Raw genomic sequence first — 16,883 nt, forward strand, 5'->3', positions numbered from 1 at the left:
TATATATATCGCATGTTTAAGGATATACTTTCTTTTGAAATTTATGTTATATATATATATATATATATATAATGCTGTAGATAGTGTATTAGTGATCTCTAACTCAAATGCAAAGGACACTTTTGGATATATAAAGAAATAAATGGAGAAGCTAAAAATTGCATTTTAAAAATGTCTGTTAATCATTATGCCAATTAACTTATGTTTTGATACTGTTCAATCAAGAATTTGAAATAGGCTACAATTAATTAATTCTGTATGGATAGAGCAGTAGAGAAGTTTAGTGATTGACTAAAAGTCAGATCAGTCATGTGGAGTTTGAATTAGAAAGCAGAGGCTCCTGTCCTAATGACAGCACAGGTACCCCAGGCCATCATGTTTCATCACAGGAAAGTCACAACTGAGCATTTGAAGCAAAGGACTGGCCCAATATCAATGTATTTTTAAAAAAAGATTTATTTAGTTATTTATGCATACAGAACTGGGGTACAGGCCAGAGGTGCAGGTGTCATGAGAGGATTCAACAGAGACAAAGTGGAGAGCAGTAAACTGTTGAGGGGAGTAGCAGGCGGGTCAGGAGAAGTCTGCCGCACCATCTGGATCACCTCCAGGGTGGGGATAGAACTCATACTGAAGTGGCTTTAGCTTTTTAGTGCTGTGATTTAACCTGCTGCACTACCAGGGAGGGCCCTTAATGTATTTTTAAGTAAAGAGAAAGTGTTGCTTTGAGTTTAAAACTTCCCTTATTTTCAAAAAGTAAAATGTAAAAATGAGTTAAATGATGTAGGATTTCCAGTTATCTAAGGAATGATGTCTGGCTGATCATTTCATGTTTTTGCCCCTTCATTTTGTCATGTTTACAATGAAGGGGTTGAAAGAAATCTATTTATTATTTTATCTGCTGACCTCTTTATTTAGATGGAACCCTAGATGGAGAATAGAAAGCTGACAGAATATGGTCATGTGGATAGCCTGGTCCACTGTCTCACTGTCAAGGTGAAATTGAAAGAAACACTGAAGAATTAATATGAAAAAAATAACTTCACTTGGAGACCATAGTTTCTACAAGGTATTTCCTGATTCAGAAATTATAAGTATGAATAAGTAAGAATTGATTATTTCTGGCCTTCTATCCATGTGGTATAGTATTAGATCAGAAGCTATTTATGTATAATTTATGATGTGTTCAGCCCTTTCGTTTGACATGCAAGAACCAGCAGTAGGATTTTAATAGGCTCTGGGTAAGAAGTTTGCTTTAGGTATAATAGTAATGTTCTCACTAAAAGTTCTAAAAGTTGATCACTCTGGAGTTTTGAACTTATGCCTAGGGAACAGAGAACTTGGTACTGGTTAAGTTTTATTGGATTTACCAGTGATTTCTTTTATCACAAGAAACATGTAATTTGAGGTCACTGATTTAATTTGCCTAGAATATTTACAATGATATGGTCTAGCCAAACAGTTAATTTAATAGCCTAATTTTAATTAAACTGATAGCTGCTCTATCTTTCTCCAATGTGCAAGGAGAAAAGACCAACACTATATGGATCTTGATTCATCTGGAGGTTTAATGTCAAGTGTTCGAGATTAAATAATGACAAAATATTCTGATATGTCCTGGCTTCTATATTTAGGCACAGTAGTGTTTCTTTCAGGTGATTGTCTTAATTCCTAATAATAGAATCATGAAAGGAAGAGAAGAAACAAAAATCTGGTAAAAAGAGAGAATGAGAGCTTTTCTATTACAGAATTTTCTAGTTCATTTCTTTAGCATTTTCAGTTTGTAGACCATTTAAAATACCCAGCTTAGGAAGTTAACATTAGACAATATAAAGACAATTACTCTGGAGGCTGCAGTTCATCATTTTTCATAGAACATTTTTCTAGGAAAATAATTTTAGGTTGAGATTTGTGATTAGGATTTCAAGATAAAAAGATCAAAGCAAAAAAAATTTAAGAGGTTGAACTTAGAATTCATTCAGACCATCTGATTTGATAAACCTCCTTAGATTGAAAGCTTGCTGAAGACCTTATTAAGAAGAGTTAATAGGAAATGCAAAACGAATGCAGTTTTCTATCTTTGTAACTCTGCTGGGTTGTAAAGACCATGAGCAGCATTTAAATATTATAACAATGACAAGAACATTCAAGAGAACTTATCCAGGAGCTAATTTATCCTACCTGCTGCTGATGGAGTAGAGCTCTGAACAGTGCAAATAGGCGATTCACTTTCAATCATTAAAAAAATCTTATCTTCTAGAGAGATTAGACTAGCAACATAATTAAATAAATTAAATAGTGATTTGCTTCAGAACACAATGGTAGAGTTCATCATTTGTTGAACTTTGGCTAAATACAACAATATACAAAAGATGGAATTTTAAAATTTTGTAGTGAACATTTTGCCCTATTTGTTTCTCAAAATAAAATACTGGGTTAGACATTGCTTACTACTTGGTCTAACATGTGGCCTTGCTTTCTCTAAAAAAAAAATTAGTGGAGAAATTTGTCAATTTTATGAAGGTTGCTGATTTTTATATCTTTAGAGTTTACATTTTTTTTGTAACCAAAATTTTCAGTTTGGTGTAAATATATACACACAGAGGACAGGATGAGATGCAGGTGCAGGGACAATATCAGAATGCACTAAAGATGGCAGGAATATTTACTGTATTCAGATAACTGGAATAGATTAGTGTTTTTATTTGAGTTATCTACAGAATTGGTAGATAGTACTTTTCTTTTTTCTGCCCATTGTTCAGTTACTACTCCAGTTCAGTTGCAAAGGGTGAGACTGTTATCAGCTAACCATTAGCCAATAATCTTGATTCTGCAAACTTTCACTTCCAAAAAACCATTTAATAAGTATAATATTGAAAATATCCACAGTCTACATCTTCTTTAATTTATTTTCAAGAAAAAAATCAATTGGAAGAATGTAATATTAATGCATAACGAATGAGTATAAAGCTAACACACACTGGAAAAGATAGAAAAACGCAAAAATTATTTAAAACCAAAATGTAAATTCCAAAAATAAAATAAATAACTTACACATATGTTTCAACACCTGACCTATTAGGTAACTTCTTTGTAGGGCTGTTTTACCAAGTTTAAAGAGAATTCTTTTTAACAGGAAAAAGCCATTAACAGAGTGTTAACACTCTGCCACCTACTGGACAACTTGTCAACTACTAAGATTTTCCATCAGAACTGAAAATGTGTAGGGATTAAAGCTCTGGGATATATGCAGGCAAAACTTTACTCATTTATTACTAAAGAATTTTTTTTGATACTGTGATTCACATGCTCAAATCAATTCCTTAATACTCAAGCAATAACAATTACCAAAACCAACAACACAACTCCAACAAAACATTCCCTCAGATTATTTAGTGCCAGCTATGTGAGAGCTTAATTTTTGGCACCAGGTCAAAAGTGGCAGCAAATATGAAGAAAAGTTTGGCTAAAACTTCTCAAACTCAAGAATTGTATCCCTCTACTTTTTTTGGAGGGGATCATCCTTTAGGGTGACATTTTCTGGATGGAGACAAAATGTGTTAGTACCTCAACTTTACCAGATGTCAAACACTGTAATCTTTAACTTTATTTTACAGATATTACTAAAGTAAAATTAAATCATGATAATATGGATGTTAAGCCAACACCAGTAGAGATTTCATAATCATAAGACTGGTTAAAATAAATATTCAATACAGCTAACACAAATCGAGAAAAAGATTGACTGCAGTCAGCAGTATAGATAATAGTAATGATGATAATGATAATAGATCAGAGCATTATACTAAATAATTCTACTGAAATCAAAGAAAATTAAAGTTTCAAAGAAAATAGGGAACAGGTAGACATTACGTCTACAAAATAATTAACCATGACTAAGGAGTTAAGTAATAGAAACAGTTTAACAGAGAAAAACTGGCATCGAACCCTAGCTTTGTCATTTACCAGCTGAGTGATCTTGATCATTGTTAGTCTTTCAGACTTTCAATTTCCTCACCTGTACAAGATCAATGTATTATCTAACCTATAAAGTATCCACTGAGATGAAATAAGATAAAATACTAACAGGTGCTCAGTAAATATAATCTTACCCAAAATCACAGCACCTATAGTCAGTTAGAGCTGTAACAGATGTCCTGACTATTGATGATTTCCCTTTCCAAGGTGTACTGTTTTAGTTCTTATATTAAAGTTATTTTAAAATTAAGATTTGTCCCACTGGTATGCATATGTATGGACTATGCATATGTGTTCAACTAGGTCTGATCTTACTGAATCAACTGATTGACCATATTTCATTCAGCCTCATTTTTAGAAAGTCATTTTGATGGGAATATCAGCTTTGGTAGCAAATCATTGTATGAAACCAAATCTCAGTATTTATCTCTTTGTTCTATTTCCATCCTCTCTGGAAGAAATAGCTAGATTAATTTCAGAGTTAATCTTTGTTTATTGGCATTATCTTTATACATGAAACATTACAAATTAATAGGCTGTTATATCAAAGAGAATTTGAGAATGTCAAACAACAAGCACTTGAGGGAGATAATAAGAAATGCTCAGTAATCCTTCTCTTTCTCTGTGGCACCATCTCCCAGTGAAAAAGGGTTATTTATGTTCATTTGGACATGGAAGACCACAAGCAGTGGACATCCTCTGGGAAAACCAAAGAAATTTTTTTTTTTCCTATTTGGGTGGGATAAACAGTATCATTTTCTATGGTAAAGGTAAAAATTCAGGGCTTTGGCCCTCCCTGGTGGCGCAGCGGGTTAAAGCACAGCACTGAGAATCTGAAGCCACTTCCGCATGAGTTCGATTCCCGCCTGCTGCCCGCCCCGGAGGAGACCACATGGCGAGCCAGACCTCTCCTGGCCCGCCCGCTGCTTCCCTCAGCAGTGTACTTCGTAAATCTGCCTATTCTGCTCCCCACTCCGTCTCTGGTGAAGCCTCTCATCGCCCCTGAGCCTCTGGCCTGTACCCCAGTTCTGTATGAATAAATAAATAAATCTTTAAAAAAAAAAAAATTCAGGGCTTTTCCTGGTGGTGCAACAGGTTAAAGCACTGCATTATAAAGCTCTCCAAAGCCACTGCAGCACAAGTTGAATCCTTGGGCCAGGGAGGTGACACACATGGAGCCACAGACCTTTCCTGATCCGCCCGCTGCTCCCCTCAGCAGTGTACTTCGTCAGTCGGGGTCTGTTCTGTTCTCCACTCTGTCTCTGGTGAATCCTCTCACCAACCACACCTATGGCCTGTACTCCAATTCTGTAAGCATAATAAATAAATCTTAAAAAAAAAAAGGAAAAAAGGAAAAAAAATCCAAAAGTATCCCTCATGTTAGCTACTGAACAGAAATATAAATCCTAAGCTGCTGCTGTGGCTTTTTTTTTTTTTTTAATGTATAGGGTTGGTTAAGAAGATTTAATAATGAAATGACTTTACATCCATTATTCTTATTTTTAAATGTCCATGTTTTATCAGATTTGATTCATGGAAAGACTTTACTGTCTATCTGTTGGTTGCCATCTTGTGGAAAACACTGTAGGTTGCTTGTTTCCTCTAGTGAGGCCACAGTAGGATCACAGGCATGCCTTAGAGCAAAGTAGATTTTGGCTTAATAAATCAAAGAGTTTTGAGAGCTGTTCAGCAAGGGAAAAACCTGGAGGGAGAGAGCTGGGAGTGGGTTACTAGAAATTGGATCCTTTAACTGATGGAAATTTGATCCAGATAACCAGCAAGATCCCTTTGCACATTAAGATTTTATGGTGCTAGGTTTACAAAATTCATGTGATAGACATTCATTAAAATGTACCCTCTATTGATGTATATAATTTTTGTTGTTCAAAAAACTTTGTGGGCACATTAGTACAATGGAAAAGACACAATATGGAACCAGACTTTATGACAGTTATATCAGAGATTTTATAGAGATTGGCAAGAAAGATTTTCAATATTTTCTAGAAAAGACCTGCTAGTATTCTTTATAGGTTAAAAACCATCTTAAAAAATGCTAACATTTTTCACAAAAAGGAAATATACATTACTAAAGATGATCTTATCATAATTTGTTTCCAAAAAAGGGATTGATATTCATCAGCAACTTTTTCTAAGAGCAAGATACTTTAAACTAGGGGAATAAGAAGTATAAGAGAACTAAAAGGATACAGATTCCAGCAACAGTCTAGTGGGTAGAGTAAAAAATTTAGCTCAAACAGCAGCTGGATATTTCTTGTTTAGCTAAGCACTGTACTTTAAAGGGAAGTTTCAGTTGCAGAGATAGGCCAAAGCAGAAATCTGAAGGCAGATATAGCTAGTGGACACATTCCAGTTGCCAGATCAAGTATTTTACTATGTAAGTACATGTCATTTTATAAGTACATTAGTATTTCAGCACTTATTCCACATCAGGGGCTGTGTGAAAAGTCTTACTCATTCTGTCTTTATTGATACAGTATCTGAGAGGTAGGAAGTAATATCCTTATCAAATGGATAAGAAAATTAAAGCATAGGGCATTTAAGTTGTCTGCCCAAGTCCAAGTTGCTGGTAATTGGCATATCTGGGACTTGATCTTAGAATTTCTCACTCCAGAGTTGCTTGCTGGATATTACTACTGGCATAGAGGTCCTAGGGATGCTGGTTATGGCTAACTGCAGGGCCCCATCTTCCTTAGGCTGAAGGGCTGTAGAAGTGTCTGTGTAGGCAGGTCCCAGACTGATGACCAATAATGCTACCAAGACTGCTACACAGGTGATGGCACTGTGTGCAGGGCTGGAGAAACCCCCAGAGGACAGAAGGACAGGAACTTGAGAGTCAGAGTGGAGTCTGATCTGATCAGATTTCAGCAATGCCTATCACTGCCGTGCTCTAAAATGGCGAAGGCATAGTTAACTCAGGGTCCTAAGGGACTGTGGGTGGGCTAGAGAAAGACTGAGTTATTATCCTCAAATTGGCTGTGAGGGAAAAATGGCAGGCTGAATACTCCTGGGGTTATTTGGAACAGCTGGGTGGGACTAAGGCCGGTCACCCAAAATAAATTTGACAGTGGTTTAAACAGCAGAAAAGTCACTTACAGAGCATATTCAATGCAGGCACTTAGAATAATGTCTCCCTTGGAGTTGTTTTGAAGGGCTCACCATTTATCAAAGGGGAGACACTGGCTTTCATATTTGTTAAACAGTATATTGATACAGGTCAATGACTACAGCACAGATTAAGCCCGGTATTGAGCTTATCAAAGCTTTATTAAAACAGATAGAACATCAGGCTAACAGCTAATCTGAAATCATATTTTGAAACATAGATAAGATTTGATAAAAAAGGATTTGACAGTGATGACATACAACTAGAAATTGAGTCATGGGTAGGGGAGGGTTATTATATTTATGAATGAACATAAATAGTAATTCAAATTTTAATCTAATTAAAACATCTACTGAGGTCCTTTTAACCAACTGTGAAAAGAACAAAATTAACATGTAAGACAGGGATGAGTAACTCAGCTGGCCAGCTGCTTGGGGCAGGTCCTTCACACTACCTGGCTTACTTTAAACAAATACCACATCCTGCAAACAACTTAGAAACATTCATAGGCATGGAATCTCTTCTGAAGCCATTAAGGTTATTAAGTTACAAGGAAGTTGGAGACACTTGAATTCATATCTACAAGATCAGTTTTTACTTTGAAACTGCAGAATAGGGATGGAGGTTCAAAACAGAATTGGAATTTTGATCCTTCTGTTATTATTGACCCAGAAGAGCATGAAAGTCTGGCACTCAAGGGCAATGATACGCTTGTGTCAGATACAAATGAGAAGTATTTTTCTTGCATTCAGAGATCTTCCTGAAGAAATGGGCTATGATCTTTGACTTGGAAGAGACTTGATAGGTTCTTCACTTTTTCTTAAATTTTGTTTGTATAATATTTTCTTTTGCATTTTTATTATTGCTATCAACAAAATACAGTTTTAACTACAAAATGTAAATTGTTGAGGTATTTTTATTTTATACTTCATGTTATATAAATTATTTTATATTTTATGTTATATAAAGTTATCCCTCCTAGCTATCCCACTAGATATTCTCCAGCATAATTCCTTAGGTTTTTTTTTTTTTTTGGTGTACATAGACACATTTAGAATAATAAATTAACAAACAAAATGTACTAATCAATTTGGAAATATCCTTATGAAACTTTATTTTTAACATATGAGGAACATTTTCCCATGTCAGTAAATATAGATCTATCTCATCTTTATTTTTGATGGCTGGATAGTATTGCAAAACAGGGTATATCACAGTACAATTAACTATTCTCTTTATGATACGTGTTTAGGGAGTATTCATTTTTGAAGTATAAACAATATTGAAAGGATACCATATAGAGGTATGGAAGAATATATTCAGAAAACCCCTCATTTCTGTAGGGTGGATAATAAATAGAAATGCTGGGCCAAAGAATATGAACATTTATAATTTTAACAAGTAATACTAAATAGTCTCCTTTTCCTCCAACATTAGTGGGGCTGAATGTCTTGACCATTTGGCTTATTCCCTGTGGATTTATCCTCTTATTAAAGAAAAATGGGTTTATTTTCCTCTTGTAACTCAGTGCTTAATAACTTCAAATATGGAATCAGGGAATATGAGCTTAAGTCTCAGTTTTGCCTTTTTCTTGCTTGAGGATTATGATACTTTATGTAAGCCCCAAATTTCAGACTATTTATATATAAGATGAGAATAATAAGAGTGATACCTAATAGACTTTTTTGAGTTCTTAAAATAATACCATGTATATTTTAATTTTTTTTAAAAAAGATTTATTTATGCATACAAGAACTGGGGTCAGGTCAGAAATTGCAAGGGGTGAGAGAATTCAATCAGGGATAGTGTAGGGAGTAGAACATGCAGATACACTAAAATACACTGATGAGGGGAGCAGCAAGCAAGTCAGGAGAGGTCTGCTGCGCCATGTGAGTCACCTCTCTGGACAGGAATCAAACTCGTGCTGCAGTGGTTATAATCACTTCATAGTGCTGTGCTCTAACCCACTGGCCACCAGTGAGGGTCCCCCATGTATATTTTTAGAAAGGTGCTTAGTACAGAATATGTGTTCAGTAATATTTGCTCTATATATTGTAAATAATATTTTTCACATTGTTAGTTGAATTTTTATTTTCAGAAACTATTATTATTTCATTGACATTTTACACATAGTCAAATATTTTATTAGCTCCTATTTTGGGCTTGGGTTTTTATATTATATGTATAATATAAAATATACTATATATCTAATAATAAGTATATCATCTTATGTACCTCTTAGAGTATTCACTGTTTCAATTTTTATACTTAGAACTTAAATACTTAAGTATTTGTTTCTGAGTATGGCACAAAGTAGGTATCTGTTCTGAATTTCCCATTAGTGCACCACCAATTTGAGCTGATATTACCATGTACTAAATTCCCAGGTATATCTGGCTTCATTCATGTATATATCCTTTTCTGTGTTAGTACCATGGTATTTTAGTTAATTTAGCTTCATGATATGTTTGTCCTTGGATAAGACAAACTTATGTCTTTTTAAAATTTTTTGGTGATATTTGTTTATCACCTATCTTTCACATTAGAAAGTTTCCAAGAAAGCATGGTTATATCTAAAGCAAAACCCTAGTCCAAAGTAGATACTCAATATACGTGATTTGAATAAATAATCCAAATTTAGTAGTCTTTTTACACCCATTTTTAGCCGTTCCTTAAAACTTATAATCATAAAAAGCAAAAACAATATAAAAATTAGAGCAACACCCATGTAACTACTGCCCTATATCTGATTTTTTTTTTCAAAGATTTTATTATTTATTGATTCATACAGAACTGGGGTACAGGCCAGAGATGTGGAGGGTGAGAGGATTCACCAGGGACAGAGGGGGGAACAGAACAGGCAGATGGATGAAGTACACTGCTGAGGGGAGCAGCGGGCCGTTCAGGAGAGATCTGCCGTGCCATGTGGTTCCCTCCGGGCAGGTGGGCATCGAGCTCATGCTGAGCTCATGCGGAAGTGGCTTTAGTTTCTTAGTGCTGTGCTTTACCCCGCTGAGCCACCAGGGAGGGCCTGCCCTACATGTGATTTTTAAAAGAAAGAAAGCAATTCTTGCCTCCCATACTATTCTGCTAGCAAGTGCTTGGTAGTTTTAAAGGTTTTTAACTTTTATTAGTAGAATATTTATTTCTTTATATGCTAAGGTTTCACAATCTCATTTATTTGTACTATTTTAAAGGACATACACACTCTACAATTTGTTTTAGTGAGAAAAAAACAATTACTTCCTGGAATTTCTACCTTTAGAGAAGTAGAAGAATGCCATTTGAAAGAAACAGAGCTTCAGCTTTTTTTTTTTTTCTAAATCTCTCCAAGACTCTAGAGATGTGCATGTGGAGAATAGGTTTCAGGTCTTAAGGGTTTGATAGTCTTTTAAGTTAAAGTGATTCTTTTGTTATATTAACCAATATATAGCTCAAATGAAGAAAAATAAGGAAGGAAAGCAACATTTTCTTCTTATTTAAATACCTATTTCTCAGATAAATTGGGAAATCCTGAAGAGTACTGATAGTCTTGAAAGGAGAGAAAATGCCAGAAACATGGGCAGTGGCTGTAGTGTAGAAACTTGCTAAGGTAGTGGATCTCAGGTATTCATGTCCCCCTTCCCTCATACCCTTCCTCCAAAAAAAAAGTTTTTTAAAAAAAAGCAGGAAAGTGATGAGAATAGAAACAAACAAACAAACAAAAAAGAAGTGCCTTCCATACTTTGCTTTCATGGGTTGTGTAACAGACTCTGCCTTTAAACAGCTTAGTAAATTATTTATTTGTATTGTAGGTCAATAATTTCACCCAAAATATTTCCATTACCTGACATAAACCTGTAAGGCTCTAAACTAAATGCTATGACTGTCCTCTTTCTCTTTTTACCTTTATGAGTAGTGATGATAGTTGCTGGCAAATCTCTCACATATGTGAAAAAGATATATTGAATAGTTCTACTTACTACTTTTAATGGAGGAAATGTAATCTTTGAGGGAATATTTTGGTCTTTCAACATAAATATTTTCAAGTCATTCATAAATCAATGCAGAAAGTGTGATGCTTAAACATTACCTCGCACTTTCTCATACTCTCACTGGTGTCTCTGCTTCTTGTGTAACTTTGACTTCCCTTTGGAGATCCAGTCTTGCTATCTTTCCTGTCTGGGAGCTGACACATTATATGAGAAACTCTGCTGCAAATTTGCACTGAAGCCACAGAAAGATATGAAATTTAATAACTTAAATTCTGTAAGTTCAAGATATTCATTCTTACTACATAGTGTATAGTCAGTATACATTCAGTCTCTGGATATATTAGAAGTAGCTATTTAAGATTCAGGTCTTTGGTGAACTCAAAACAAGAGGTAAAACTCTAAATCAGAGTGTGCTATATTAAGAGAAAACCCCTCTGAGAGCAAAGGATTTGTCTTTCCTTCCTCATTTGCTCCCTCTAAGGACTAACATGTTATACTTCTCCTTTCTCTTTAAAAAGACAGAAACTTTATTTTTTAGGATTTTTATGAAAATGAAGTTTTTTTTACTAAGGAATCATTGAGGTTTCTACTTTTTCTAATCTTTCATTACAATGAAAACCCATGCTTATATTATAGAAAGATGAAGGCACAGCATGATCCAAGTAATTTAAATAAAAAACAAGCAACATAGTAACTAACAATGACTGCAATTTAGGGAAGTATACATGCTGGAATGCAATAGTAACATAAGAGGTCTCTTTTATAGCTAGAAGAGTTATAGGCTACTTTCAAATTTTATCTTCCCATTAAAGGGATGACCTCCAGCTTTGCTTTATTTATGCACTGAAGGATCTTTTCATATCATCTAGTGATCCTTCTAATTTCTACTTACATTTGCTTTAAGGTTATTTTTATTGATTTGATATATAATTTTTTTATAATTAATTGATTTATTCATACAGAACTGGGGTAAAAGCCAGAGGTGCAAGGGCAGTGAGAGGCTTCACCAGAGACAGAGTGGGTAGCAGAACAGGCGGAACTACAAAGGACACTGCTGAGGGGAGTAGCGGGCGAGAGCAGGCGAGACAAGAGAGGTTTGCCACGCCATGTGGGTCACCTCCCTGGCCGGGGATTGAACTCGCACTGAAGTGGCTGCCGCTAGCTTGCAGTACCATGTCGTAACCCACTGCGCCACTAGGGAGGACCCTGATATATAATGTCTTTTCATCTTCCTACTCAAAAGTTTTAAGTCCTGTATACATATATATAGAGTCATCTAAAACACACATCTAGAATGATGGAGGCACATTTACATCAAAGGCATTTCTTACTTTCTTACCATTATTTGAATTGTGGTACAGGATAGCAAAAACCAGATCTGGAATTCACATGGAATTAGGAGAAGCTAACTAGGAGAAGCTTTGGCTATGGAAAGAATTGGACTTAAGCCACATTTTCATCACTTAACTAGATGAATTACTTTAGTTCAGTTTTAACCAGAGTTGTTTCCTCATCAGGTAAAATGAGGAGCCTAAGAAGTAGAATAGACAGCAGTATTGATTTGCTATATGACTTGTACCATATCTGTCATTTTTCCTATTTTACTAAAATCCTTGAAATAATTGTTCTAAAGTAGAAATAATTTATTTCTTAAAGGAAATGAATCTAGAAGAGGCCAGACAGTACAAATAGTACAAATAAGTAGTAAATTCTGTTGTACTTGAAAAACAACAGGAAATGCTAGACACAGAACAGATGACACACTGATTGTGAAAGCACTTCCCAGTCTGGATGTATACTACTCAACCAAAACTTAGGTGTTTCATTTAAATAGATAATTATTCACCTTCCTTCAAGTATGCTGTTTCCTTGAATATTCTTTTACAACTATAAAGTTGTACCTCTGAGTATAAAGCCAAATTAATCTTGGGCACTCTTTTTTTTATTCAGAAGTGCCCAGATTTAACATTTTATTAATAAATATACCTCCACTTATTGTTCCTTGATGGGGTAGATGGAAAAGGGCTGACATTTTTGTAATTTTTAAATTAAGGTTATTTTTTTAAATACAATCATCAATGATCATCATTATTGTACAAAAAGAAGGGATACATTTGCTCCAGAAAAGGAAGACTGTCATTTCAAATCAAAGCACAATCTTTTAAACTGAACATACTTAGTAATAGGAGGAACTCTGAACATTGTCTTTGACTTTTTATTTTGGTGCCAGTCAGTGAAACTCTGTCAGGGATCACATGAGACCACATTTGAGAAACACTATTTTAAACTAAAGGCAACGTGGAATCCTGAAAAATCATGGACTAAGCAGCAAAGAGACCTGGGCAATAATACATGCACCGCTTTTAGAAATATAGGACAGAGATTCAAACTATGGTCTCTGCAGTTAGGCAGAGTTTATATTTAAATACTGGCTTTGTTTCTACTTGTGTGTGTGTGTGTGTGTGTATAATTTTTTTTAAGTCTTAAAGTCTTCCATTTCCTGGAGGTAAAAGAGACGTATAATAAACCCTATTTTTATTATGAGAATGAAATGAGATAGTTCATTCAAGAACCAACATCACAAACCTAAAAAAGTTAACTTTCAAATTAGTATACTACTAAATATTATTAATAACCATCTATTTTTATTCTTGCCTTCTTATTATATTTCAACTTATTTGAATCTCAGTTATCCCATCTGTAAAATGGAGCTAAAATGACCTAACTTGCTAGGTTGTGGAGCCTAAATGAGATAGGGCATGTTTGTACATAAATTGGCATACATGAGGGTTGATAATGATAGATCATTACTGTTTTTTGTTACCTTTCCCTCCCACTTTCCTAGTAAAATCATAGTTGGCAAACTGTCCAAGTCCTGCTCCCAACTCCTCTTTGGGGTAATACATGTAACTTTGTCTCAGGCTTTAGCCAACACCTCTTTCAATTATCTAACAACTTACCTGTTCCATTTATTTTTCCCTAAGGTCCCAAATGCATTTGAAAGCAATTTCATCAACAAACTACCTTGGGAAAATTTTGAATGTTATTTAAGCAAGTATATTGATAAATCTTAAGAGTAAAAAACACATCATTATAATTTATAAACTTAGCAATATCTATTTTGGAGCTCTGCTTAAATGTACTGTGAAAAAAGATGATGAGACTTTACAACAAACAAATCTCTCACTGGGAAACAGTGTGTAGTGTAAGACAAGCTAAATTTGTTGCTATCTTATATTCTCAGGTGTCAATCAGTCTGAAAAACTTAGGGAGTCATCTAAGGTGTCATTTATCTCCCACACCTATTGCTCATTAACGATCATGATGAGTATGTTTAAATCTAGACCCCACTTTTTTATTTAATGTGGAATGGGCCCTCACCAACTAGAAGTTTCTAGACAGGGCAGAATTAAGTGCCGAGATAAGTTCGGCTTATATTGCTATTGATAATAATCTTGGCTCCTCAATAAAGAATGTCATATTTTCCTTCAAACCACACCTCTATCCAGGTCTAAAGCTGCACCATGGGATGGAACTGGGATAGCTATCCATCCTGTTTTTTATTGACAGGGAAAAGGGAAACATCTGATACTGAAAAAGTCATATTTTTCCAGCTATAAACTGAATGATTTGGATTAGGGTCTCTCAGACCTGCTCTAATCTAAAAATACTTAGTGTGTACTAAGGAGTGGGGAAAAGGTAAAAGGTTGTTTTGGAAGACTTCCAAGTGAGTAGAAGGAATATACTATGAAGGTCTTACATTCTTTAGGAAATTCCTAAAAAAATGCAAGTGTTTTACAGACTAATGTAAACTAACATCATTAGGATTTAAGAATCTGAATGAAGACTGGGCACGTGAATGGGTGTGCATGTGTAAAATTGATGGTGAGAAATAACTCTCTTTGAAATAATACAGTGTATTAAGACTAGGGGCTTTGTCCTGAATCATGTAATTGATAAGTTGGAATAAATACGAAGAGTTTAGATGCTTTTTTCTTGTTTTACTAAGAGGTGGTAGACACTGTAAATATCAATGCCAAACAGGAGCTTAGAAAAATCCATGAAGTTAAATCAATAGAAAAGTACAAACATAAGTAAATGCTTTCTCATCTTTTCAGATTTAAAATATTACCACCAGTCTGGTCTGAATCATAACTCTGCTAAATTAGTTAATAAAATTGTTCTTTGGCTCTCTAGCAATGAAAAATTCAGCAGGGATTAAAAGAAATCTACAATGCAAGGCTTATGAAAATTTAGGCTTCTGCTAAATTGACTAATTTACCTATTTGAGGTTACTTACACTGAATTGAATAACTGTTCCTTTTCTATTAGGGGCACATATCAATTTTCAAAAGCATTAAAGTCGAGTTTCTCTGTTAAAGATCAAGTGATTTTTCCCCAACAGTATATTATCCATTACAGAGGATAATATGAATGTTATTCTGCAATATTTTGGGATTAATAAAGGGCAAAAAAAGTCCTGAACAATTTTTTTCTGGAATATTTAGAAGACTATCATTTCAAATTGATAAAAAAATGATTTTCTTTTCCAACTAGATTGAAACGAAATAAAGTTTTTCCTATATCCTTATGAACATTTTTCCTCATGAATTTGTTATACTTTCATATAAATTTGAAGGATAAAATCTTTATTCTGGTGTATTTATTTTCTTGCTGTTAAAGTGATAGCTTATTGCTGGAAAAATGACCTGATTCAAAAGAAAATTGGACAATCTAAAGTAAAGCAGTGAGGTTCTAGATTAATATTTTTTGAAATATCTTTGAAAAATGTTTTCTACCCTTTCCACTCATTTCATTATTCTTAAAATGAGTTCTAACAGTGGAGACAAAAAAGCTTTAGACTAAAACACACTACACAATGGAATGAATGAAAAATTTAAAAACAGTAAATAAAAGAGCTGAAATTAATATTATAAAGAAAATAACTTCAGATATATGATAGGTACATTAAAAATGCACTTGAAAAGGCTGGGCAGTCCGAACATGGAAGTACACGCAGATTTTCCTTCGGGTATGTGGACAGATCTCTCCTGTTGCACAAGTACATAGAGTGCCAACGCAGTCATCACACAGGGAAATGAGACTACTTAGAACACGTGGAAAAGAGTTGCCATGCTCCAAAATAGATCTTGGGAAGTTTATCATCTCCAAGTGAGTGAATCGGAAACTTGTCCATTTTTAGAATAATTAAAATCCAGTGTATTTTTACTTACCATTTTTAGATCATTTTTTTTCTTCACATCACTAAAACCACATATATCATGGGTTTCTGACTAATTTGCATGCAAGTAATCAAAATATAGTTTTGAATTGTGCATTTAAATTCATGCTTTGTGAAGACTTGTGGTTTGCTTTTTTTAGTAGAAATTTCAATTCTAAATTTATAAAACAAATTAAGTTTTTGCATTTGCCTTTTTTTTTTTTTAATGAATGAAGAATCAACTTGGCAAAGCACAATTTTTCCTTCTTGCAAACCAAAGGCAGAGTGGAATACTATTAGCACGGACACATCCATGACAGCTGCAGAGAATAATATTTACAACAAAATAAGAGAATCTTTAATTTTCTAACAAAAACAAGAAATCCATTGATTTGCTGCTGAAAGATATGCACAAATGCAAAGCTGAAAAACATTTACATCATACTAACAAAATTTTGTTACTTCTTCAAATTATTATTTTTTAAATCGAAGTAATATTGGTTTACAACACTGTGATTCAGAGGTATATAGGATCACACCTTTTGCTTCCACACCACAGCCACCATCAAGGCATTCATAGTCTTTC

At 34.3% G+C, this 16,883-nt stretch overlaps 1 protein-coding gene across 1 annotated transcript in view; it reads right to left on the reverse strand.

Moving 5' to 3' along the window:
- CALCR (calcitonin receptor) overlaps positions 1–16,883 on the reverse strand; it is a 120,932-nt gene that overhangs the window by 92,669 nt on the left and 11,380 nt on the right. The window contains exon 3 of the mRNA XM_004676687.1: positions 15,011–15,016. The gene's annotated coding sequence lies outside the window, so the exon portion shown is untranslated. The remainder of the gene's footprint in view (positions 1–15,010; positions 15,017–16,883) is intronic.

The sequence above is a fragment of the Condylura cristata genome, unplaced genomic scaffold (assembly GCF_000260355.1).
Source record: "Condylura cristata isolate star-nosed mole 26May11 unplaced genomic scaffold, ConCri1.0 scaffold00005, whole genome shotgun sequence".
In the NCBI taxonomy this organism is placed as follows: Eukaryota; Metazoa; Chordata; class Mammalia; order Eulipotyphla; family Talpidae; genus Condylura; species Condylura cristata.